This window comes from Emys orbicularis, chromosome 9 (assembly GCF_028017835.1).
Source record: "Emys orbicularis isolate rEmyOrb1 chromosome 9, rEmyOrb1.hap1, whole genome shotgun sequence".
Taxonomy (NCBI): Eukaryota; Metazoa; Chordata; order Testudines; family Emydidae; genus Emys; species Emys orbicularis.
Genome location: NC_088691.1, coordinates 103,359,174 through 103,386,517, shown reverse-complemented (window position 1 = coordinate 103,386,517; position 27,344 = coordinate 103,359,174). Strand labels below are relative to the sequence as shown.

The 27,344-nt window shown below is 45.1% G+C and overlaps 1 protein-coding gene across 1 annotated transcript in view; it reads right to left on the bottom strand.

Annotated features, from left to right (window-relative positions):
• LPP (LIM domain containing preferred translocation partner in lipoma) overlaps positions 1-27,344 on the bottom strand; it is a 437,929-nt gene that overhangs the window by 312,164 nt on the left and 98,421 nt on the right. The window contains exons 3-4 of the mRNA XM_065410339.1: positions 26,911-27,002; positions 20,163-20,326 (exon numbers count right to left, since the gene is read on the bottom strand). The gene's annotated coding sequence lies outside the window, so the exon portion shown is untranslated. The remainder of the gene's footprint in view (positions 1-20,162; positions 20,327-26,910; positions 27,003-27,344) is intronic.

Sequence of the window (27,344 nt, the reverse complement as noted above, 5' to 3'; positions counted from 1 at the left end):
CACATCAAAGGAATCATTGAGGTGTCATAAGCAAAAGCCACAGCTTTATCAAGAGAAATTTCCCTCCTATTATTATTACTTACTCTTGGAAGTGACCTTTTCTGCAAATCTCTAGACCATTCTGAAGTGCATGAGCCATTAAGTAGCAAAAATAGTTCTCAACAGAAGTGAACTGCTTCAAAAACATGTTATTAAAGGTTGTCTCCATCTTTCCTTCTCTTGGGTCTTTAGGACAAGCTGCCCACTCAAAGGAAAAACAACACTTTCACTTCTAGCCGAGAATCCCAAAATCCTTTGCAAACATTTCAGCTTCCCACCCCTTCAAATCCGAGGGCACTAGTAATTTTACACCCACTTATTTGAAGGAGAAACTGAGGGACAGAGAGGTTCAATAATTTGTCCAAGGCCACGCAGTAAAAGCAGTCGCAGAACCGAGCACTGAACTTAGGAATTCTGACTCTCTGCTGTTCTAAACACTGGATCCCACCTTCTTAATTATTGATGGCAGAGGCTGTAATGTGCTAGGTGCTTTTCACACAGATAAGGCGGAAAAGTGATCACCGCTTGGAGCTCACAAGCTAAGCACTAAGGTGTGTGTTTGTTTAAAAGACGCCTCTACAAATTGGTAAATTAAGGACTGCTCAGTCACCAGGCCCAGACGCTGCACACCTAAGAGTTCTGAAGGAAGTTAAGAATTAAGTGGCTTAGCTGCTAATAAAACATACAATCTTGTATTAAAATCGTAGACCTGGGGCAGGGGAGGGAGGTAAGCAAATACTGCACCTGTTTTTAAAAGAAGGTGCTGTCTATGATTCAAGGAATGACAGCTCTGTAATGGGAGCAGGGGTCTGACTAAGCAGAGATGATCCAGAATACTGCCTGGAGACGAGCTCATGGTGGGTGGCAGCTCCCTGGAGGTAACAGTCATTCTGCCTGACCCCAGAGCCTCCTGAGCCCGACTGGGATGATGGGACAAGAGCCCAAAGAGTGGCAGCCATGCCAGATAAACTGGTTGAAATAGCAACTGAGGTACAATTACAAAACACTGAGGTGACCATGGTAGGACAGGGACTAACCAGCATGGCTTCTGCAAAGGAAAATCATGCCTCACTAATACATTCAGGTTCTTTGAACTTGTCAGGTGTCCACCCATGCTGATGTGATTGTAGGACGAGGGACTCTGGGCTTATAAATGCTTGGTGGGATGTACAAACACAGGGGGTTGCGTCCACAAATCATGGCATGTTTTCTAGGCCCAAATGAGGAGGCTTCTTGGAAAATTTGGCCCTAAAAAGGTCTAAATGACTGTAAATCTACCAAACAGTAAACACTCAAAAAGTAGGCAAAGGATGTTCAGCAGTGACTAGCAATTCTGAAAACATTGTATTTTTTGGATACCCAGCCCAACACACCTTAAAAAGCCTGATTTTCAGAGGGTAGGTGCTCAGTATTTTCAGAACATCAGGCCCTCTTACAAGGTGTCTCCAAGTGGGCATCCTAAAACAGAAACATCAAAACTCACTAGTCATTTGCAAACATGGGCCTTACTCTCCAGTGTTAGAAATGTTCTGAAATAGCTGCTGTAAGATACCGCACATGCCTTTGGAAAATGCTCATTGGAATTGTAACATGCTCAATATCAGAGGCACAATTCAGTGCATTAGGCAGGCCGTGCTAACCCATCGCTTTAAATAGCCTCTCTTTCTGGCCCATAAAGTTACCAAAGTACTGGTCCTTTGTGTGTGTGTTCAAGAACATTTGGTATCTATTCTCACATCAAGAAAAAAAGCAATTATATCAATAATGAAAGAGAAGCTCCCTTTTACTTTCTGTGGTTTGCAGAGAGATTCATGTTTCTATACGATCACGGCTCTTATTTTAGTGATGTGAAAGTGTGTGGTTGCACGATACCCAGTTTCTTCTAATATTTGAGTTTCTGTTGTTATCTACCTACAGTTTACAGTAAAATGTCTGCTTTTCTCACTCTGCCCAATCTCAAAATTAGACCAATTTTCATAACAAGATTCTATTACTCTGCACAGACCCTTAATGAACACCAAAGTGCTAGCCACTAACTTGGATCCAATCCAGTGGGTAAATTCAATAATGCAACACACGTTCCCAAAAGATCTGATTCCTGTTAGTGATTCTGCTGGTGTGTCTTTATATACACGTACATAAAAACCAACGGCAGCACACACTTACTGAGATTGTATGCTTTGGGGGACAGCCTTTTTGTTCTGTTTGTACAGCCCCTAGCACAACCGTCCATGAATCTTGTTCCATGACTGGGGCTCCTAGAGGCTATATAACACAAATACATTTTTTAAACCCTGTTTATGCATCGCTGTTGATCTACCCAGTGTGACCAGATTAAACAATATTAAACAAAAAACAAAAAACACAAATTTTGGAAGAGAGAGAGATAAATGTTCCTGCTTCAGAGCAAGATTCAACCTCTTACTAATGGGGGTTAGGAGGAAACTTTCCTTGGGGGTTGGTTATCCCATCACTGCTACAGCAGGGTTTCATGCTCCGACTTCCAAAGCAGCCAGCCGCTGTCAGAGGCAGGATATCTTACTAAACGAATGGGCGTGGCAATTCCTATGCTCCTATTACCAAGCCAAGTGACTCTACCAATTGCGCTTTGACAGATGAACTGCCCTCTCTCTGCTGCTTCCATGCAGGATCTAGTACTGGAAATCAGAGATGCTCTTGTGACAGACACTCTTTAGACACACGATCTACCCCCAAAGTCCTGGGCTGCTGCTCCTTTTCGGCTCGCAGAGAATTGCGTCGCACTGAATTCATTTGAGGTTTCGTAGATTTGTAGATTCCAAAGCCAGAAGGGATCACTGTGATCATCTGGTCTGGCCTCTTGCATAACGCAGGCCACAGAACTTTCCCCACAGAATTCCTAGAGCAGATCTTTCAGAAATCCCCTGGGATGGGGAAATAAGATGCATTCTTCTACCACAGCACCCGTTTCATTCCAACAGTGCATCAGAAAAACCACACTAGGAATATCTGCGTTTGTTATTTTTAAAAAGAAAAAGGGTAGGTCATTCAGCCAGGTCCTCCCGACTGAATTCATGGCTTAAGCAGCAAGCTGGGTTCAAGTCCCCTCCCCCCCATATATACTGGGAATATCAGACCGATTCTCAGCTATCACTTAGGAACAGGAGTCGTTATATCAGCTCAGACCACCGGCCTATCTCAGCGGTGACCAATATGCCCGATGTTTCAGGGAGTGGAAGCATTTAGCCCAATGATTTACAAGGAGCGTGAGCACGTGTGTGAAATGTTCCTTCCCAATGCCGGCACACAATTAGCTTAAACCCTGAAGCAAGTAGTCTCATCACCCTTAAGGCCTGACCCTGAGCAGTGCTGAGAACCTGCAATTCCCAAGTACTTTCATGTTCAGCATCTCTCTGAATCAGGCTTTTACTCTGCACACAAATGTTCTTCATGGTCAAAAAATGGCCATGCCCCTTTTGGCATTAACTTAGCGCTGATGGCATTAGGGTGACCGGATGTCCCGATTTTATAGGGACAGTCCCAATTTTGGGGTCTTTTTCTTATATAGGCTCCTATTACCCCCCACCCCCGTCCTGATTTTTCACATTTGCTGTCTGGTCACCCTAGATGGCATAATGCTGCATTACCTAGTCATCCAGGCTGGCTGCAGCAAAATTTATTCAAGCAAGTCAAGTCACATGTGTTTAAACTCCTTGATGCCCCTTGCACAAGGAAGACGTGGCTGTTAGCCGATCTACACAAGCCATGCTGGGGTTAGCCAGTGTTTGAAAGGCTCCTTAAAGGCTAAGCAAACGGAGTGAGAGCTATGTCCTGAACAGGATCCGGCGGGTGTATAATCCTTCACAAGGCAGGCCACCCTCCTTCCCCCGTGCGGGAGAAGTTACATAATGGTAGACACCAGAGATGTCTAAGTGAACGCAGGAAAAGCCAGTATGACCACGATCGTGGAAATTAAAAATGGCAGAGGTACAGCTTACCCCGCCCAATTAATGTGAAGTGATCTTACCTGGTTTTGTAACTGTCCGCACGCAGAAGAGGACGTGTTCGAAAGCAACAGGTAACAGGAACTAAGAGAAAATTGCTTATTTGGTATCAAGAGAACAGATGGGCCCGAATCGGCAAAGTGCCGAATGCCCTCAACAATCACTTGTTTGGACCCTTGTGTAAATATTACAGCCTGGAAGCTAGCAGGCAAACGCCAGGCAAATTCAAGGTGGGTGCCATGTACATTTTCCACCCACCACTTCTGATAAGGCCCCACACAATGCTCGTCGGCAGCATGCTCTGCTGCAGAAGTCCCGGGCTTCTCTTGGGAAGTAGAGCTGCGTGTGGCTTGAAAGCTTGTCTCCCTCACCAACAGAAGTTGGGCCCATCAAAGATATTACCTGACCCACCTTGTGTCTCTAATATCCTGGGACCGACATGGCTACAAATACACTGCACAGGTTTCACACTGTAATTGTACATGGGGAGCTGTCATCGAAGGGGCACGTGACTAGTGGGCTCCCGAAGGGATCGGTTCTTGGCCCTCGCTATTTTACATTTTTATTAATGACCTGGAAGGAAACATAAAATCATCACTGATAAAATGACAGAAAAATGAAGGGCGTGGTAAATAATGATGTGGATAAGTCACTAAAACACAGCGATCTGGATCGCTTGGTAAGCTGGGCGCAAGTCAACAATCTGCATTTTAATATGGCTGAACATAAATGTACACATCTAGGGACAAAGAATGTAGGTCCTACTTACAGAAGGGGGGACTCTATCCTGGGAAGCAGTGATGCTGAAAAAGATTTGGGGGTTGTGGTGGATAATCAGATGCACGTGAGCTCTCAGTGTGTTGCTGGGGCCAGAAGGGCTAATGCGATCCCTGATAAATAAACGGGAATCTCAAGTGGGAGCAGAGAGGTTATTTTACCGCTGTATTTGGCACTGGTGAACAGCTGCTGGAATGCTGTGTCCAGTTCTTAAGTCCACAGTTCAAAAGGATGTTGATAAACTGGAAAGGATTCACAGAAGTGCCACAAGAATGATTAAAAGAATAGAAAACAGGTCATACAGAAAGACTTCAGGAGCTCGATCGATTTAGCTTAACAAACAGAAGGTTCGGGTGACTCGATTACAATCTCTAAGTACCATGGGGAGGGAATATTTAATAATGGGCTCTTCACTCTAGCAGAGAAAGGGCTAACATGATCCAACGGTTGGACATGTCTAGTTGAAGCTAGACAAATTCAGACTGGAAATAAAGCGTCCACTTTTAACAGTGAGAGTAATTAACCACTAGAACATGGTGGATTCGCCATCGCTGACAATGTTTAAACCAAGATGGGATGTTTTTCTAACAACTCTGCCCTAGGAGTTATTTCAATGAAGTTCTGTGGCCTGAGTTATACAGGAGGACAAACTAGATGATCATAATGGCCCCTTCTGGCCTTTCCATCTATGAAAACACGATACAGGCCTGGCAGCAGCTCCAAGTGACCTTGGTGCAAACAACAATTCATGCCTCTTCTAGCAAGAATTTGGAAAATCAACTTTTATTAGACAAGTCTGCCCGGCTGAGATTTGTGATCAGATACAATGCATGGTACAGCATGTGATCAGAGAAATATTACCACCAGCTCACAGCACAATTTCTTTCTTCCGTGTCCTTCATAAACCTCGGAAGTTGGCCTTGCCAGCAGCAATAATGCAAGACAGACAACAAAGCACATTAATGATGGGACCCACCGTGCACCATATTAATTATCGTATCCCGCAGTAAACTGTAGGTTATAAACTGTATTTTGATAATCCCGGCCGCCCTCTCCTGACAAGACAGCTCCAATGTTTAATGTTGCATTTAATCCCTGGATAATGCCACATCGCTTCTAAGTGTGCCAAGCAACAAATCAAAATGACCTTCAACGGGTTGATCTCAGGTTTATATATTCCCCCACCTGAAGTTAGCCGATTGCACGAGCTTGCTAATGAACAGGTCAGCCTCGGAAGCGGAGCTGGAGCTCTAATGCTCTTCTAGACCCAGGAGCCTGCTGGATTTAGAAGTGACCTCCAATCCCGCGCTGCTATTGGGCAGGTAGAGCTGGGGAGGGTGATAACAGTCATTCCTGTACAGATTCCTTGCTGTCAGCCTAAGAACAGTACTGTGTTGCTATTGCATAAAATACTGCAGTTAATACAGCTGTATGAAGAGGCTGGGTGAGCTCCCCCCTGTGAGTAAGACCCTGTGCATTACAGAGTGCAGTACTCACAGTTATCCGAAGGGAGAGCGACATGCCAAGGGGGAAACCGCACTCCAGAATGAAGTGGTGGGTGAAATGGGGCTTGGGGACAGCCTACTGCCCTAGCTAGCTCAAGCTGGGTGAAAGTATTTCCCCTGCAGAGACAGCGGATGCCTGTGGGGGAAGGGGGAGCCCATGCCCTCACAAAGGAAACGCAGGCTGCAAATCCCGACCATGCAAATCCACAGTGCTGTCTGAAATGACTACGACCAAATGATTCACTGTACTTAATGGCTCTAATTAGGAAACCCTTGAGGTTAAAATTTCATTGAATAGATTTACATACATATTATTTACAGGGGAATCTTAACAATACAGTGCGCCATTTATAAAGGATAAATCATGTTGTCGGATGTGGGAAAATGGAAAAGTGGCCTCAGTAGAGAAAACTGGGTTGTAAGCCTCTACATTATGATTTCTACCACTGCCCATCCTGCTGAGCAATATTGTCTCATTGTTTCCCCTGTCTGCCTGTATCCCTCTGTTGTCTCTTGTTTTACACTAAGAGTGTAAGCTCTTTGGGGCAGGCACCATCTCTGCTGTGTGTCTGTACAGCGCCTGGCGCAACGGGGTCCTGGTCCGTGACTGGGGCTCAGAGGAACTACCACAAAACATATAAATAGTACATTTACTCTGGTAGTGCCTCAAAGCCCCCAGCCAAGACCAAGGCCCTACTGTGCTCAGTGTTGTATACACATTGTAAGAGAGAGTCCCTGCCCCCAAAGAGCTCACAGTCTAGATGTGCAAGACAAAGAGTGGGAGGGGAAACAGAGGCACGGAGCGGGAAAGTGACTGGCCTACCGTCACTCATCAGGTCAGCAGCAGAGTCAAGGATGGAACATCTGCCTCTGACCTCCCAGGCCAATGCTGTAGCCACTGAACCGGCCACCTCTTTGTTCTGTGTGAGAGTGTAATATACATGAAAGGGCTTTTCGGAAACGTCACGTTGACAACGATGGCTACAGAAAACACTCAATTAAACAAAACAACCTAAGCTCCTTAGCAGAGCCTCTCACAAGCCTCAGAATTTAGGATATTAAGGTTTTTCCCCATCTGGGTTTAAGGATATGGCTACACTGCCTACAAAGCCCTGGTCCCTGGAACCCAGGCTCATGGGCTCAGTGTTTCCAAGCCTCTGTTTGAGCGTCCACACTGCATTGTAAACCTAAGTTTACAACGGCTGGATCTGGGTTTCCCAGCTGGGCTAACACGTCCATACTGCACTAAGCAACCCCAGTGACCTTGGGTTGTGACTCACCCCTTAGCAGGGTCCTAGGAGCCAGAACCTGAGTGCTTGCTGACCCAAGTCGGACTGATTTGTGTGCAGACACAAGGGGGGCTTGGCTCAAACCAGAGTCAGAGCCCGGGCTTAGCATGCAGTGTAGACATACCTTAAATGGTCAATTAAAATCCTCCCCTAAAATACCATGCTCTTCTCTTTCCGTTCTTTTGTATTTATTTATTTTAATTCAATGACATTTCGCTAACAGAACTGCTGTTAAAGGTCTTGGAGAGGTGGAATTAAATTTCCTATATGAAGAAAAGAATTCTGAAGACAATATGACTGGACCAAAAATATAATTACCAGAATATATTTTTAAAATACAAAAAATATTTAAAAATAAAGGTTATTTGGTAGCAAAAGAAGCTACTGAAGGGGCTCCACTCGCTCGGAGATCTGAAATGATTTTCCTGGCTAAACAAGTGCCGAATATGTCAGAGATTAGAGAGAACAAATTCTGGCCCCATTGATGCTTCGGGGTGTTTAGTGGTGGGGAAGCGTGAGTGGGTGTGTGGGATGCGGTTTATTTCCTCATACAGGGCTCCTCCCGCTGTTGGGGAAGTTGACACAAAGTCTTACCCATCAAGCTGTGGCTTGGCTTGATCGGATTGTATACGCCAAATAATAATAATAATAATAATCTGATAGAATAGGGACCTATGGGCAAGGAGGCTACCCCAATAAAAGAGGGAGCATTGGGAGCAATGTTGTCTTCAGGAGCAGTGCACTTGCCCTACGCTATTCTCCACTCACAGCATCATGTGGTAAGACTCAAGTTCAAGGCTAATTGGAACAGTTTGGCTTGCAGCACTCAGGGAGTGGCCACAAAAGGAGGTCAGAGGCTGGGGAGATGCAGCATCCCAGGCTGGCAGAACACCGGATCTGGGAGCCTTTCCCTCTTCCTCCTTGTGAATGGCCGGCTAGCTGCTACAGACTGGCAGGGAGTAGCATGGGGCCTCTACGGGCTCCTAGGATCACAACCGGCTGGCCAGGGTGGCTATGGAAGAAGGCACCAGGGACTCCCCTGTCCTCCACCCCATCACCCATGCAGGAGTTAGCAATCCCCTCTCTGCAGGTGCTGGGGGAAGCTGCCTAATGCCGCCTGCAGAGACGCTACAAATGGCCATGTTGCCGATGCCCCCAGAGGGCGACGCTTTTCTACTGAATGGTGTAGCTAGACCTGCTGCCCACAACGCTGATCCTAGCTAGAGAGATCCACTGTGCCGTGCACGCCCCCGAACGCCTGGATGGTGCACCTCACCCCCCACGGCACCATTTTTCTCTAAGTCTTAAGCTCCTTACGTTTAGGCCGAGTGTCAGGAATGCTGGCCTAGTGTCTGACCAGAGAGCCGCCAGAGACGAGAGGCTCTGGCCAGTGCTTCGAGCACACACACGGTGCTGTGAGAGTGTGAGGTGTTCTCAGCAATTAACAACTGGACTGAATAAAACAGCGAAGAACACAGTATAGGGAACATGTCTGCTTAGGGTGACCAGACAGCAAATGTGAAAAATCGGGACACTGGGTGGGAGGTAATAGGAGCCTATGTAAGAAAAAGACGCAAAAAACGGGACTGTCCCTATAAAATCGGGACATCTGGTCACCCTATTTCTGCTTTGCCTCCTTAGGGCACAGAGCTTCCCCCTTAGGGCACATTTACACCACAAGCAGGACGGCAGCCTGGGTCTACACCCCACAGGGTCACAGAACTCACACTGCTGGGCTAGAAATAGCTGTGTAGACATGAGGGCTTGGGCTGATGCTTGGGCTCTGAAACTGATGGAGAGCGATGGGCTTCAGAGACCAAGCTCCGGCCGACGTCCCAATGTCTACAGCGCTATTTGTAGCACCACACCACGAGCCTGAGTCTGCAGTCCCGAGGGCTGAGACTCGCTGCCGTGGGCTGCTACTTGCTGTGTAGACAGAACCAGCAAGGCCTGATCCAGTTCTCGATATCAATCAAACGACTCCCACTGGCTTCAAGCCAGATTCTTTTTATCTGAATCTATAAAGTACCTTATTGAGCCAACAGTGGAGTTTGCATCTGGGACTCTCAGTACTAAAAGCATGAGCTTTGCATCTGGGACTCTCAGTACTAAAAGCATGAGCTAAAGGAGTTACCTCTGTCCGGTAGCAGTAGTAGGCTCTTAGCCTCTTGCGTGGACCCAGTCGCTATGGTGGGCAGCAAGGACCCACAATGCGCTAGCATGGGTTACAGGGAAGAATCACTGAAACCAATACATAGCATCGATTTGCTCCCACGCCAGGGGGTCAGATGGTGAGTGCTATTATTAAATGGCCACTTGCAGGTGTTTTGCAATATTGACTATATGAAAGCTGCTCCCTTCCAACAACAAATCACTGTCTTCCTTTTGGGGAGGGGCAAGAGAAACTTTGTGGCCAAGTTGGATAATTAATTTTTCCATTTTGAGATAGAAAATCTAACTTATTTCTGCTTACTGGGAAACAAACAGAAAGTGGTTTAAGGATATAGTTACAGGGCAGTATACATTTCCCTCTCCCTTGAAACTGACAACACTCTCACGAGGACCATAAAACGTACTTTTAATTTTAGTTCCCTAGAAAGTAAGTATAAGGAATCCCACTGCCACAACCGCAAGTGCTGCAGCTCCAATGCTGCCGTTTTATTCAGCTCCCTGCAGAATCTAGTATATTAAAGCTCCAACAATCTTCTCATATAGGGTATGTTTGTGAAGAATAGTCACTTCTTCCAGCCCACAACACACCCGAGGCATCATTAGCACAAGCCTTGCCTGACTTGGATGCAGACAGCACAGGTCACTACTGGGCGTTAGGGACTGTTTGTCTGAGCTGTTATGGCAAATACACTCTTCTGTACCTTTTGCTTGGTTTTGTAATTGCTCCTTCTAGCTGAAAGACACCACAAGACAAGTGTCTCCTTTCTTCGGAGGGCAATTTCCTTTTGTTTGTGCTGCCGTACACTGCCTATTTCATCTGCAGGAATTACCCAGGGCAAAGGCTTGCTCCTAGATCCCTCTAAGGCACATTCGATGTCAGGGTACCATGTTATTAAAGGATGTTAGACTCAGTCCTATGCCCTTCCCACTTATTGCAGTCAGGAGGTCAGGGAGAATGAGATAGACCCTGATTTTTAGGGGTCCTAACACCGAGGGGTCCAAATTTTCAGAGACAGATTTTGGATGCCCAAGTCAGGCCAGGTATTCTGCCGCCGGTTGACTTCTGCCTCGGCCCTCCTGAAAAGGAGGATCCAGGCACATCCAAAACCTGGAAGCGCTCAGAATCAGAGAGACCACTCTGAAAAGCTTTTCCTCTGATAAAGGCTAAATGCAAGAAACGAAGAGCTCAGATACAGGGAGGCAGGCCACAGAAATACCATTTTGCTTCCTCGTTCTCATGCATTAGCACAATGCTACAGCATCCGGCTTTTCGCAGCATGCCATTTAGATTTGATGAAGTCATTTCTATTTAATTTTCCATTTTTTTTTTTTTTAATAAAACTTCAATTTGGGATCTAAAGGTCTTGACATGGCCCTTTTCACTCTTAGGGGAGGTCTATGGGGGTGGGATAGCTCAGTGGTTTGAGCATTGGCCTGCTAAACCCAGGGTTGAGAGTTCAATCCTTCAGGGGGCCACTTAAGGTTCTGGGGCATAAATCAGAACTTGGTCCTGCTAGTGAAGGCAGGAGGCTGGACTTGATGACCTTTCAGGGTCCCTTCCAGCTCTACGAGATATAGGTACATCTCCATACACTTCAAAGGCTGAGCAGTGAAGCTGCTACTAAACTGATGGGAGAGCTTTTCCTGTCGGCATAGTGAACCCACCTCCGCTTCTCCCAATGACATAGCGCTGTGTCCACTGATAACTACATCTGTCGGGGTGTGGATTTTTCATACCACCCATGTAAGTTTATTGTGTAGACCAGGCCTTAGTTTTTCACTCTACCTCATCTGCTGTCAGATCAGTCACAGCGAGATCCTTTGACCATTCTCATCATTATTTTGTTTTACCCAGGAATGTGTGACTAATGAATCATACGAGATTGACGTGTGCGCACAGCTAATTATAATGATCCGCTTTTAGCAAATATCAAGCTTACAAACTCTGCACAAATAAAGGCAAAATAAGAAAGCAAGACACTTAAATATACCTTTTCCACAAGTATCTTTAGCCATGCACAAGTGAGAAAACATTTTCAATGATGCACAAAGGATCAAATCCAAAAATCTTTACCCAGAACTGCTCTCTTTTTCTGAATTCTTGTGCAAAGTGAGAGAGACTACTTCGTTGGCTACTGCCACAGCCCAGAGGCAGCTGCATTTTGGAAATCCTGCACGTTTGTAATATGCCATGCTTTGGGATAAAAGGTACAAAAAGAAATCAAGTATCAGTATTATGCCAATCATGCCACAAACCTCATATTTTAAATACAAGTGGCAGAATGTGTCTGTGTCTCTCTCTCTTAAAATAAGGGTACCTTCCCCTGGAATCTGGTGAGAATCTGAAGGAGACACTGCTCTATGTAGATGCTCAGGTACTATAGTGATGTGGATCACAAAGTACTTACACAGGTGGTTGTGGGGGAAGGAGAACATAGAAGAGGAGAAAAATATTGGTCGAATATGAGGGCATATGGATTGTGACAGATGATAATTTCCTGTAATGTCTTTGGGGACATCTCACTATATTAAGTGTATGTATCATTGTGGGCCAGGGATTGTATGTAATGCCCCAGGGGAGGGAGATCACAGCCCTCCCGAAAATAAGAACAGTGGGGGGTAATTAGGCAAATTCACTTGGGTTGTAACACCTCCACCTGGAGAGGCTCACAAGTGCTGGTTCAAACCGGATTCTCCAGGGACCAACAGACAAAGAAAAGACTTTTGCATAAATAACCTGAGCTTAAACTATCTCGGGGCCTTCTTTCTGATCCAGCTAACAGACAGGACCTGTCCAAGGGGGGCCCCAACCCTTCGTGGGAAGGGATGGAAAGTCTTGGGCCTTCTGAGGCCGCATAAGACTGGTGAGTGATCTCTGGGAAGCTTTCAGCAGGTGTATAGGGACTTTTATTGTTTGTGTATGTTTTCTCTGTAATGCTCTCACCTTAAGAATAAATGTGGTTGCTTATAAAGGGCTGTGACTGCTGGCAATCACACTATTCATAGCCTTAGGAAAAAAAGCCAAATACAGACGCTGGCCTGTTTAGGCAGTCTGGCTTGCTGGGGATATCGCAGAGTATGCAGGGAATTCTGCATCCTGGAAAAACCCTGGTCAATCCCAGGGTTTCACTCCCTGTTCGGGACTCCTTGGAAGGTGTTTCCACTGCTTTCATGCCAGAGATTGAGTCACAGCCATGTCAGAGCTGGCTGGGATCTCATCAGACCTTGAGAAGTCAGAAGTGGTTGATATGTGAATGGGAGACCTCCCAGAGAAAGCTCCCAGGCTGCTCCAGGACACGTTGCTGGGGATTAAATCAATGGTGCCCTCCCCCTGAGAGGACGTTGACCCAATTCCCAGACCCAGTGCTGTGCTACTGTATTCTGGATGAGAAAAGCACAAGTCCTGACTGCATGCGGTTATGAAATATCTCAGTATTTTCTGCAAGTGTAGGGCTGTTTGCCATGGTATCATGGCCCCATTCCAACCCTGTAATTGCATTCCGCCTACCTAAGCAGTAGTTTCAACTGGATACAGTATTATCCTTTACTTCCTGTCCAAAAACATCATTGCATATTGCTGTGTCACACAGCAGCCACGTTCCACCCCAAGGCGGGTGACACAATCCCTAAATATAGCTGGGATGAAAGACACGGTACAAATGGGAGATATTCTTCTAGTTTGACAGATGGCTGTGACGGATCTCCTCATCTCAGCCAGGCGCCGTTTTTTCCAGCCCTAGCCCATCTCCCAAGAGGGTGCGACAGCCTGCGAGATGGAGGCAGTTGCTACACAGAGATCAAACCCTCAACACCATTTACTGGAAGATCATTCTCTTGTCCAAGCAGGATTCTCGTCTTTCCCCGGGGGGCAGATGTTATCTTTTGGTACTTGCCCATTCCGGTTCACATGACTCCCACATACAAACAAGGAGGAAACCAGTTAAAGAGACATTGAAATACATTCCTCACGCAATCCCTTCCTCCCGTGGTCAGGCTTCTAGACACAGGCCTCACTCTTTTAGCAGGAGCAGTAACTCGGGGTGCACACTGAATATTCCGTTCTTTTGTGAACTGAATTGGGAGGGTGAAGAGGCTTAGATAAGTAGGTATATCTACATCACAAACACCACCACAACCATAGGGTGCTCTTGTAATTAAAGCCACAGGAATTGGCATAGAAAGTTCTGCCACTTGACGTTCTCCAACACCAGGGCGCGTCACTTAGCTTCCCCGTGCCTCAGTTTCCCCCGCTGTAAAAATGGGGGTGATACAGCTCCCTCCACCTTGCCAGGTGTTGCCAGGCTCAATCAACAGAGGCTTGGTTAAGTGCTTTCAGAGCCTCAAGCAGAAGACTAAGGGACTATTCTTACCAACCTAAAAAGAGAGGCTAGCACCTGAATGGGCCAGGAGTGATCATTAACCTCTCACTCAGGCTACTCAGAAGGACTATGGCAGATAAAACAGGATTGAGGCAAACTGGCAGGACAGGAGCTGTGCTTTATCTGTTGTAGCTGAACATAAGAATGGCCATACTGGGTCAGACCAATGATCCATCTAGCTCTGTATCCTGTCTTCCAACAGCAGCCAGTGCCAGATGTTTCAGAGGGAATGAACAGATCAGGGCAATGATTGAGTGATTCATCCCGTCAGCCGGAGCCAGCTTCTGGCAGTCAGAGGTTTAGGAACAGCCAGAGCACGGAGTTGTGCCCCTGACCAGCTTGGGTTAATAGCCACCGATGGACCTATCCTCCATGAACGTATCTAATTCTTTTTTCAACCTAGTTATACTTTTAGCCTTCACCACATCCCCTGGCAATGAGTTCCACAGGACGACTGTGCGTTGGAAAAAACAGAAAAACAGAATTCACCGGGAAGAAGCCACATTCCCTTTAAAAATTACTGTATATATATATATTCACTCTCCTCTCCCACCTCAATAGTAACAATAAGCTCTTAGGTTTGCCGGAACTGTTCACGCTAGGCCAGCTCCCCCTCCAGTGTGGCTGGAAGCTTTCTAGCAACACTAACCCTGGGTGGGGACTGAAGTGCTCAGAGAACTCAAAAATAACAGGAGTACTTGTGGCACCTTAGAGACTAACAAATTTATTAGAGCATAAGCTTTCGTGGGCTACAACCCACTTCTTCGGATGCATATGCATCCGAAGAAGTGGGTTGTAGCCCACGAAAGCTTATGCTCTAATAAATTTGTTAGTCTCTAAGGTGCCACAAGTACTCCTGTTATTTTTGCGGATACAGACTAACACGGCTGCTACTCTGAAATCAGAGAACTCAGTTACTGGAATCCCTTCCTCACACATTACTCAGATGACATGAATACACCCTCTTGCTTCATTAAAGTTTCATTGAAGGGCATGTGACTAGGTTTTACTGGATACTTAATCAAAGAGGAGAAAAGTGTTTGTGTACAAGGAGTTCACATGCAAAGCTATACAGCAACAGCCCTTTCCAGATTTTTTATTTTTTTTTAAGGCATCCATTGTCGATTCCTTTAGATCTGTCAACATTATCGGACTGCAGTAAAGGAGCATGAAAAACAGCCACAAAGTGCCAACAAAGCACCTCGGAGGAAAACTGGCCACAGTTCACTAACCCTGCGTTTCTCCTTATTATCCAGACAAAAATTAAATGCAAAATCCCACAGCCACCACATTTGCTAGTTCACTGCTAGCATTGACCTCAACGATGGCTTCATTGCCGCGTTCTCTGCCTCTCTGGGCTTGGCTGGCTGTTTTATTATAAATGTCTCTATGTATAGCAAAACAATAACAACGGAACTGACTATAAGAATAAACTACTCAGAAACCCTGGTTGGTGCTTCCTCACCAATCCCCTGTCCAACTTACTCTGTGCTTTCCTTTCGATACACAGATACATTTGAGATTTCATATAATTTCAATCTATTTGCATTCTTGCTTGCCTGGGGGCACTAAAATCATCTTTACAGCTCCTCCGTTATTCTAGGGCCAGATCCTCAGCAGGTGTAAATCAACATTGCTCCACTGACTTTAATGAAACTATGCCAGTTTACACCAGCTAAGAATCTGGGCCCGATCTCAACATTTTATGCAATCTTAATATTTTGTCCTTCTCGTACATTTCAGTCTCTGAGAGGGAGGTGGGAATGCGAGTTCGGTACATAATCTGATGAGATTATGAGGCAGTTATATTGCACAGTACTGCTAGATCTGCTAAGTGAGTCCAAAATTAAATTGCAGCAATTTAAAATCATAACAAAGAATGTATTGGACTGCTCCTGTACACTTGTTCAGACAGATCACTCCGGGACAACAGTATGTGCTGGTAACCTGGACCTCGAACACACAATATGTAGAAATGTCCTAACAATGAAAAATGTGGATCACATACTAGAAATGTTACAGGAATAGCATGGGATCATAAGTTACCAGCTGAGTCAAAACTATCTGTTCCATCATTCTCTCTCTCTCTTTCAATACATGGGACGTCATACCACATGTTTTTTAAATGGTTTGCAATTGCCCTTGATTGAGCAGAGAGGGGAAGCTTGGGCTTGCCACTTCTGAAAGATGGGTAAATTGACATAGCAGAAATTGATTCATAAATATTTTTAAATGGGAGGGGTGAGAGAAGGAGATCAACCCTCATGCAGCATAAACACATGTTTGGCTAGTACTGATAAGTCAGTCACTATACAGAGCTCATACTTAGACTGCAAGTTCTTCTGGCAGAGCAGGCTATGTGCTTCAGATGCCTGGAGGTGGAGATTCCCTCATTCCATCTCAATATTTGAGTGCTTTCCTCTACCCCCATGTCAGAATGGTTTAGTTGTATCATTGAGCAGTCAAGCTAAAGGAGCTCATGCGAATATATATATATAGAGAGAGAGATACCTATCTCATAGAACTGGAAGGGACCCTGAAAGGTCATACAAGTCCAGCCCCCTGCCTTCACTAGCAGGACCAAGTACTGATTTTGCCCCAGATCCCTAAGTGCCCCCCTCAAGGACTGAACTCACAACCCTGGGTTTAGCAGGCCAATGCTCAAACCACTGAGCTATCCCTCCCTACATGCGTAGACAGGCATGGAACATTTTACAGCATAAAATTTAGATCCAGCCAAAAGGAGATTCTCAATCAGGAAATATCCCTGCTAAATACCAGCTCTCGGAGGTGTAACAGCAGAACATGGCTCTGAGTGTGCTATAGCAGCCTACAGACAGACAGATGTGCAACATTTCAGTTGGCCATAAATCCAAAGCTACATGTAGATCGGCATTTAGAGGTCGCCTCACGTGCTGAAAAAAGGAGGAAGTTTGATTCTCCATAGAAAAGCAGGTGACTAAGAAAGTTACTAATCACAAAGAAAAAGGCACCAAGAAAAAAAGCTATTTCGATGTGCTAGAAACACATGTATTTGTAAACATGCAGTTTTGTACATGGAGAGACCCAACTCTGCAGTCCCACTTGGAAGAAAAACTAACAAACAAACAAACTCTACTTTCCTGCCATCAATATTTCCAAATGTTTAGGAGTTGATTTTCCTGGAACTTGTTTCGGTTTTGAATATAGTTCTTCGCAAGACATCCCCAGATTCTTGAGATTTTTCAAGTACAGCTCCCACAAGCTAAAAAGTAAGTGGAAATTCTTTGATTCCTCGGGTATGTAACTGGAACGTTTCTAGCACCTTATAAAAGACTGTTTGGTTGATCCTAACCATTAAAATATGTCTTTTGAGTCATGTAATGTACACTGTGAAATGTGTCGGTTTGCTACATGAAAAGGGCACTGAAAGGAATCCCACAGCCTTCATGAAATGAGTGGGATCCTTAAGTATCATTTTTAAAAGCCCCACAACACGATCAAAGCACTTTAGGGAACAGATGTTTCAAGCTTTACAAATTCCAGGGTAAGAATTTTGAGGGCATTTATCATTGCTAAATTCTTTGAGTCACATTTTAACTTTAGAGAAGTATGCATGCACTTCCCTCACTAAAGTTGATTGGAGGCGCACACAAGTATGTGTTTATTTGACTGCAGAAGTTGACCCTATAGTCCTCAAATACACAACTGTCCATCGCAAGGGGTACTTCCTAGCTTTCACGACAGCTACTGTGATATGCAGCCTCAGGGCCCTAAAATATTACCCGTCCTGCAGAATGGACTGCATGTTTCTTTTTTAAAACAAGAGCTCAACAATAGTCAATGGGATTCACCCTGCAGCTCAGAAAACCCCACCTACAGCACCTCAAAGACCTCACACCATTGTGACATGACCTCCCTCTGAGGGTGACTGTCCTCAGACCAGTAAGACACTCTGAAGCATTGGTGCCCACCTGGAAACCTCCCAGGTTTTGAATACCCAAAGAGCCAACGCCACAAGAAACACCCTTCTCACCTGAGGACAGGCAAGCAGATTGTGTCCCATCCTATTGGGGCTGGATTTCAACATGGCAATCCACGGGCCCGGGCCCTCCATGCCTTATTATTGTACCGTTCTGCCCCTAGGAATGAAACTGTCGACCTTAAGAAAAATAAATAAGAGCTACCGTGGTTTCATACAGAAGCCCATCTACTTGGAAACAAAGCCTGCTGAGAGCCCACTGTCCCAGTGTGCCAAACTCCAATATGGCTCCCCAAACCAGCAGGTTTCGGTCCTCAGCTTCAAAGCCCCCCCCATGAGACTGGCTCAAGTTCCCTGAGTGATCGTGACCTCTGACAGCCACTGGAAACATGGAATGGCCAACCTCCAGGGTTCGGCTCATGCAGGATACAGAGCTTTCTCAGTGACCGGTCCATGAATCTGGACTCGCTCCTAGATAAGATCGGGATGAGTATCAACCTCAGCAGCTTCAGAGCAGCAGGCAAAATCCATTTCAAGCAGCTGTAATAATCCCACCAGTCCGTAAGCCCAGGCCTGGCTGACTGGAGTGGAAAAAAAGGAGAGAAAAAGTCTGTCTGAGGCACCATGGTCCAGTGCACAGGGCACTGGACTGAGTCAGGAGATCTGGATTCTATCCCCAGCTCAGCTACTGACCCATGTGACCTTAGACAAGTCACTTTGATCTCTGTCTCTCTGTTTTCCCTCTCACCCCTTAGTCTCTCTTCCCTATTTGGCCTGTAAGCTCTTTGGGCAGGGACTGGCTCTTACTTCGTGTACATACAGTGCCTAGCAGAATGGATGGGGCCTCCGGGCACTACCATAGTCCAAATCATAATAGTATTGTTATATGCATGCTATGTAATTCTGAGAGGTGCTCAGGTAACCAAGGAGATTCGTGGATTTCAAGGCTGGAAGGTACCATTGTGATCATTTAGTCTGACCTCCTGCATAACGCAGGCCATTGGACTTCCCTGAATTAACTCCTGCTCCAAGTCTGGGCACCATAAAAAAAGAGACATGAGCATCAACAAAACAAGTGGCATTTGAAGGCTCCAGGACTGTTCAACGGAACCTGTTCATAATTATCACAGCTACAGTGACAGCCCATTTGCAGTGAAGGCCTAGCGTGCCCGGAAATGTGCCAATCCCAATTCTGAACATAGATTCATAGATTCTAGGACTGGAAGGGACCTTGAAAGGTCATCGAGACCAGTCCCCTGCACGCATGGCAGGACCAAATACTGTCTAGACCATCCCTGATGGCCAACTCTCCTTTGAGTGCAAAGTTCCCTGAACTGCAGTTGGGTTCCGTGTACATCAGCATTTTCCCAGGAACGTTACCAATGTCAGTGTCTGAGTTGATATGAAAGTCTAAATATTGTACAGTACCAGTTGGTTTCATAAGAGAGAGCCATAAAGCAGCACAACATTCATATCCATAAAGGGGCTTAAAGTCAAAATTCATATCTAAACAATAAGTGTTTTTGCACCCGAAAAGGGGAACCGAAATGATCAGCGCCTTAAAAAGTTCACACATTCACAGAAGAGCATGTTTGCAAACAGGGCTTCACAAGCTCATCACTTCTCTAATATGTACCCAGTTAGTTTCACCTGTTTCCATGGGCTCCCCTTCCAATTCCACAACCTGCTTGCACATCCTGTTTCACTATGAACAGCAGCTTCTGCCCTGGAGCAAATTTACCTTCACTTCTCCCTCATCAGGATTAGTTTAAACAAGGGATCAGATTGGGGGGTGGGGGGAACGGACATAAGAACATAAGAATGGCCGTACTGGGTCAGATCAAAGGTATCCAGCCCAGTATCCTGTCTACCGACAGTGGCCAATGCCAGGTGCCCCAGAGGGAGTGAACCTAACAGGCAGTGATCAAGTGATCTCTCTCCTGCCATCCATCTCCATCCTCTGACAAACAGAGGCTAGGGACACCATTCCTTACCCATCCTGGCTAATAGCCATTAACGGACTTAACCTCCATGAGGTGTGAAGTAAGTGGTATTACCCCCTTTCCACCCAGATCATGAGACGCCACTGTGCACATCTTTATAGTTTCATCACCGATCTTCTTCTTTAAATGCTTTGACATCACAGAAATAGTTCACCATGAAATGAATGTCCGTCGTCTCCAGAGCTAACATCCGTCGCCACGGTGGGGGAGAGTGATCCCTAGAGCAGAGTAACACAAGGTTGAGGGTCTGTCGATACAAGGGTAAGTCAACGTGTGCTGAGATCCAACAGAGGGGGAGTTTCTGCAGGCCGGGGTGAAAGAGTAGAGACACTCCCAAGTTTTGATGGTGAGAAGAAGCGGGGATGGGGATGTAGGGGTGGGTGGAGGGACCCCTAGAGGAGTCTAAGTAAAGGCACTCAAGGGGGACAATCCACAGAGAACTGGTAGAGAGGGAAAGAGGGACAACTGACCCTTGGAGGTGAAGGGAAGAATCAAAACAATGCACACACCAGTGAAGGAACCTTTAAGGAGGATCCAGATTTTAGGAACATCACCTGTGAGAGAAGATGGGGTGAGGGGCATCTGAAGCAAATATACTAATGTCTTTCATTTCAACATCACCCCAAAGGATCCACAGCACTTAGAAAAGCACGTTTGAAAAATACATCTCTGATTTCCCCCACCCGGGCTTTTCCAACATTTCTGAAAGGAGCCAACTGGCAGCCCTGGAGATGGAAATTTTCTATTCAATATCTTCATAAATGATTTGGATAATGGCATAGAGAGTATGCTTACAAAGTCTGTAGACAGTACCAAGCTGGGAGGGGTTGCAAGTGCTTTGGAGGACAGGATTAGAATTCAAAACAATCTAGACAAACTGGAGAAATGGTCTGAAGTAAATAGGATGAAATTCAATAAGAACAAATGCAAAGTACTCCACTTAGGAAGGAATAATCAATTGCACACATACAAATTGAGAAATGACTGCCTAGGAAGGAGTACAGCAAAAAAGATCCAGATATTGTAGTGGATTACAAACTAAATACGAGTCAACAGTATTGCACAAAAACCTGAACATCATTCTGGGCTGTATTAGCACGACTGTTGTAAGCAAGACACAAGAAGTAATTCTTCCGCTCTGCTCAGTACTCAGAAGGACTCAGCTGGAGTACTGTGTCCAGTTCTGGGCACTGCACTTCGGGAAAGACGTGGACAAAAAGGAGAAAGTCCAGAGGAGAGCAACAAAACTGATTAAAGTTCTAGAAAACATGACCTATGAGGAAAGACTGGAAAAAATGGTTTACTCTGGAAAAGAGAAGGCAGTGGGACATGATAACAATCATCACCTCCGTAAAAGTTTATAAAGAGGAGGGTGATAAATTGTTCTCTTTAACCACCAAGGATAGGACAAGAAGCAATGGACTTAAATTGCAGCAAGGGCAGTTTAGGTTGAGCATTAGAAAAAACTTCCTGTCAGGATAGTTAAGCCCTGGAACAAATTACCTAAGGAGGTTGTGGAATCTCTGTCATTGGAAGTTTTTAAGAGCAGGTTGGACAAACACCTGTCAGGGATGGTCTAGATAATACTTGGTCCTGCCTCAGTGCAGGGGACTGGACTAGATGACCTATTGAGGCCCTGTCCAGTCCTACATTTCTATGATTCTATGAGCAATATGAGCAGCAGCTGGCTTTCCTCACGTAAACTGGGCAAAACTCCTGTTTTCACCTGGTGGGTTTTTTCCATTAGAACATTTTTATATTGGTGCGGGTGGGGGGGGGGGTGTAATTTTGCACTCTTCTCCCGTGTGTGTGTAATTTTGCACTCTTCTTCCATGCATTTCCATCACTGGTAAATTATGACAAAAATGGCTATTTTTTTTTAATAATAAAAACACCTGTGGAAAATGTGAGATCCTGTCTCTTTCTCCCGCCCCTCTGCAGTAAGCCTTTTTTGTGTAGGGACATCTGCATGTGCACACCTCAGTTAAATATTTCCTGGAAATGGACCATTTCCAATTTCATCATAGAATGCGAGAAGAAAGCAAGTGGTCAGTAATGTTGCAGTCCACACACTGCCCTCTGCCAGTGCATGTCAGCTCTACTCTAGAAACACCTAGGACCAAGGGGGAAAATCTGCCTGCCTTGCCCATTCAGTCCCTACCCCCTCATTTTCTTAGACTGCCAGCAAAGACAACAAATTGGTGCAAAAGATAGCGGCACTTATATGACGTAGACACTGGTCCTCGGGGAACTGAACTGAGAACCAGCTAGCACTGCGTAGCCTCCTTCCCCACAAGCATCACACCCACTTTAAAGAGAGCTTCACAAGTATCCTAATGAGAAATGAATGATTAATCTTTTCAAAGTGTCTCAGGCACTGTTGAGGCAGGAACAGGCGGGCAAGCTGTCTAGGAGGTGAGTCCACCCCTTCCTCAAGCAACTAACAGGTTTCGTCCTGCCTCCAGCCACAGCACAGAGGCTGACACCAGTGTAACTGACATGTGCACCTCAGTGCACAAGCGTTTTTCAGTGGCGCTCATGGTTCTCCTTAATAACAAAGGAAATAATTTTGTTGGGGCTGGAGAAGGGGTTGGAACAGGGAAAAAACTGCCAAGAGATTTAACCAAGCCATCCTAGCAGACATTAAAAGATTTTGCAGTCATTTTGCTCAGAAGAGGCACGAAACCCAAGTTAGTTCTATAATCTCTTCTCCACTACATGTGTAAATTGGCTGAGCTTTTACATAACAGAAAAAGAAGCCGTGACCAATTTTCAGGCTTTCCAATTTAGCATTTTTATTTTTTTTAAACTCTCCTAAAAACATTTTCCCTTTTTGTTTTTCTAAATAAAAATAATTTCTAACACTAACTCACTAATAAATATGCGGTGAACCTGTCCTTAAGTAAAAGCTTTGGATAACAAATTGTCTGTGCTAACTGCTATTTTACTGTTGAATTTTTTATTGTTGCTTAAGCAGTGCAATTATGCTAATAAGCCTGAGAGGATGGCACACTAAAGTATTGAATGTGACAGACAGAATACTCAATAAAACGTTCATCTTACCTGAAAATTGGAATCAAAGAGCCTTACTAGTATTTATGGATATGGCATCTTAAACATGGTTCTGCAGAGGAATTATCTATTCGTGCAATAGATGGGGGCCTTTTAACGCTGCCATTTTCCCATGCCTTCCCGGTATTTAATTCAAAGTGACTATCACCCCCTGCTGCTAACGTTAATTCTCTCGTTATAAAAAAAGCGAAGCTTGCTGGCCATCTGGGCCATGTAACATAGCCAGGCACTAGAAGCCTTTCCCTCTACACATCATAAGCAGCAAGACTGTCCAAGTAGAAAGAGATCTACCTTTGACAATCACCTCACCTGTGAAGGATGCTGTATGACTAAACTCAGCGCTAAGGTCATGTTCTGCAATAATGCACCTGAGTGCTTTGACATCCTACTTTCCTCAGACGTCAGTTTCAGGCGAAAGGCAAGTAGGTCTGTCAAAGGGTAATTAAATTACCGGTTACAATGCTTGGAGCCCTGCACACACACACACCCCACCCGGGGATCTGGCCCTCAATTATTAAAACTAAAGGAATTTTAAAACTCTGATTTTCTTTTCTTTTCTTTTTTTTAAAACTTCTGGGTTTTTTTTTTTCACTCAGTACCAACAAGGAGGAGAGACGGGTCATTTTAGGTAGAGGAAGGAAGGTTTCCAGATTCTGGAGAACTGGGTTCTAAGACTTGCTGTATGAACTTGGAAAAATCACTTCACCTCTTTGTACTGCTGCTTCAACTCCCACCTTTTGTCTGTCTTGTCTAGTTAGACCAGTGGTTCTCAAACTTCTGTACTGGTGACCCCTTTCACATAGCAAGCCTCTGAGTGTGACCCCCCTTATAAATTAAAAGCACTTTTTTATATATTTAGCACCAATATAAATGCTGGGTGCAAAGTAGGGTTTGGGGTGGAGGCTGACAGATTGCGACCCCCCATGTAATAACCTCACGGCCCCCTGAGGGATCCTGACCCCCAGTTTGAGAACCCCTGAGTTAGACTGTCAGCTCTTCAGGGAATGAACAGTCTCCTTATTATGCATCTATACAGTACCTAGCACAAAAGGACCCTGACCTTGGTTAGGGTCTCTGGGCACTGCGCAATACACTCCCAGCTTGTCCACCGCCTTCCTGTATGACAAGTCACTGAGCTGCTCCGTAACGCAGTTTCTAAGCTGTAAAATGGGGATAACTGCACCTCCCCACCTCCCAGGGGTGTTGGGAGGATAAATACAATATCTACTGAGCCACCTCACAAACACAAGTCAGTTCCCGTCCAATATGTAGCGTATGAGGTTGCAAACACTGCAGTTGAGTGGTTAAACCCACCCCAAAAGAATTGTTTTAACTGAATATTAGAAATAATTATTTAAAAAATTCTATTAAAGGGTGTGGGTTTTTTTAACCCCAAATTATACATTTTTGACCTACACTACCTGATATTTTCCCTTAAAAATCCCCCACTGGCTTGCGACTTCTGTGCTTTTGAAGGCTTTGGCAGCATTCATGGAACCACAGAAACTGGGCTCCTATGCCATTAACTTCTCTCACTGGTAACCCAAAACTGACCTTGACCTCTGCATACTCCCTTTGTGGAAATGGTCAGGATGGAGCCATCTAGGAACTGTTTCTATGAACATTAAGAATGGGGAAAACCCAACCAACCGCCCATCTGTGCTCGGGATTCCCAAAGTGCTCACAGAACATTCATACCAAGCTAGCTGCACAGTGCTCGTCAAAACAGACCAGAATCTGGTAGGGCTTTGTTAAGCAACAAATATAAATTGTGTTCACGGGCACTCAGAACGAGACTTCTGTTCTTAAGCGTGTGAAAGGAAATAGGTTTTCTTTGCAGGGTACAGAGATTAGAAGAATCCTCAGATATCTTCCTTTGTGGGCGTAGCCGAAATAGAATGGGGAAAAAAATACAAATTTTCAGTTGCAAAATCATTCACACAGTACTACAAAACTGACACCAACGAGGGTGCATTAAAGCTGGAACTAAGGACTTCTGGGTTATATTCACAGCTCTGCTACTGCTTTGCTGTGTCTCCAAAGTCCGGTTCACAGGGCTCACCTGTCTCTCATGATATATACTAAGCACTCATGAGATCCTCAGGTGGAAGTCACAATGCACAAGCAATGAATCATCATCATGGGTTTTACCATCACTTTAAACGCTAGAGAGGAGATCTGGACGAGAGTTCAACATCGTTTTCTTTCACCAATGCTAATATTAGAACGTTAACATCCGTCCTGGCAGGCAGATCTACGGAGCAGCCTTTGTAAATAATCTGACTCTGACCCAGCCCGAAAGGCCAGAGTCATTCAAAGAAAAAGGTTGGAAATCTAGCTGTATCACTGATGTGGCACCTCAGCTTATTAACAGTCCTTGCAATGTGGGGAATGACAAAGTCTTAGATTTAATTGATTGTACAAGATCAAAAAGATCAGGGGGTCACCCTGTAGATTGTGTCCTTTCGTTCACATATTTTGCTTTGAAGATCTAAGCAGAGAGTTGCCGGAGCTTTTGAGATCCCGTGAAAGAACAAACGCATGCCAAGGTGACTCTGGGAAGGAGTCCCCTTGACAATTCCTGTCTCTCTCAGAGCGGATGACAGATGCTTTTCCAAGCTCCTACCCTATTACTGTGAAATATCATAGTGGGATGCCAGCTTCCCTATGGAAAGCACACATTAAGAGCATCCAACCTGTCTCCTGGCCAACGCAGAGCACATTTTCTAGGGTCTTGCCCATTTTAGTTTTATAAGTCCCAAGCGATGGGGCTTCTTCCATCATGTGTATTTCTTTGATATTTAACCACCTGAGGAAGATGAAATATAACACAATCTCCACCCTCTCTTGTTATGATCTCTCAGTATAAGTGGCAGGACCACTGAAATTTCTCCCACGCTTTCCTGGGTGACTCATGACTCATAACTCCTGTGGGAACAAGTGAGAGGTAACGGAATTTAACAGCCACCTGGGGGACAAACCTCAAAACCTATCTCTTGGACACATCTTTCCGATAAAAGGTATGCACACACAAAAAGCCTGCTTTGCCCGCTCTCAGAACAGGGCAAAGGAAACCAAGGAAGAATGAGACCGGAAGGACAAGAAGAGAAAAATGAAGTTCTAACCCATCTCGCCTGACTCTAGAGATGGGAAGGGAATAAGCAGGACTCGGTGTAGATCGTTCACCTGCATTATTTACACCTGGTAAAGTGCTCAGATAATCCAATGTGTGGAGTAGTTTGCATTCGAGTCTGGACGATTGTGCTCCGATGCCACAGTACACAAATGAGACTGACAGAAATAGGGACATGCAGATCTGCGTAGTGCATCACAAAAGATAACCAAACTCCAAGTCAGGGTCAGTACTGTTTCTTTTTTATCCATTAACTCCTGCTTTTATCACATTATTATATTGTACATGAATGATTGAGGATTGTGTTAATTATCCATGGGCTTATAGTCCTCTCTAGCAGGAAGTGCTTGTTCAGGTAACAGGAACATTAAGGACAGCAGAGCTATTGTTAGGTCGAAGTCACTCATCAGACAAGGCAGACATGTCAATCTAGGTATTCATTAGCAATGTCTTTCTAATTACATGTGTCATGCCCTTCAAATCCTAATCCTGCAGGACAAGCTTACAAAACTATCACCGAAATGTACTAGCCCAGGCACAAAATCCACTTGCCCTCCCTTTGCCATGCTGCTGCTAATGGCTTTTTTTTTTACTTACCCCAGGCAAGCGAGAGATTAGGGTATTGCAAGTCTGCTTTAGAAGAAGGAGTTCACATCCAATAGGTCGTACATTCACACTCCTCTGAATTTCTGTAACAAGAAAAGAAAAATAAAGTTGTTCCGTTAGCATGGCAGAGAGGGGGATCACACGGGGAAACAGCATCCATCCTCCACTGTTTGCGCCTTCTTCTACCCATAACATTAATCATAAGTAACATTCAAATAGACTGTTGAAAGCAGTAGCAAAGAATGGCAGAGAAGGGCAATCTTGGGATTTAGCCGTACAATCCTCACCAATGTTGATGGGCGTTATGCTGAAAAATCCCTCTGCAAGGAGCTAAAGCTGTGCCCTTGTATTTGGCTGCCTGAATGTACAAAAAGCTTTTGTCTGTTCTTGGGCAAAACCCAATTCACATCAGTAGAATTATGGGT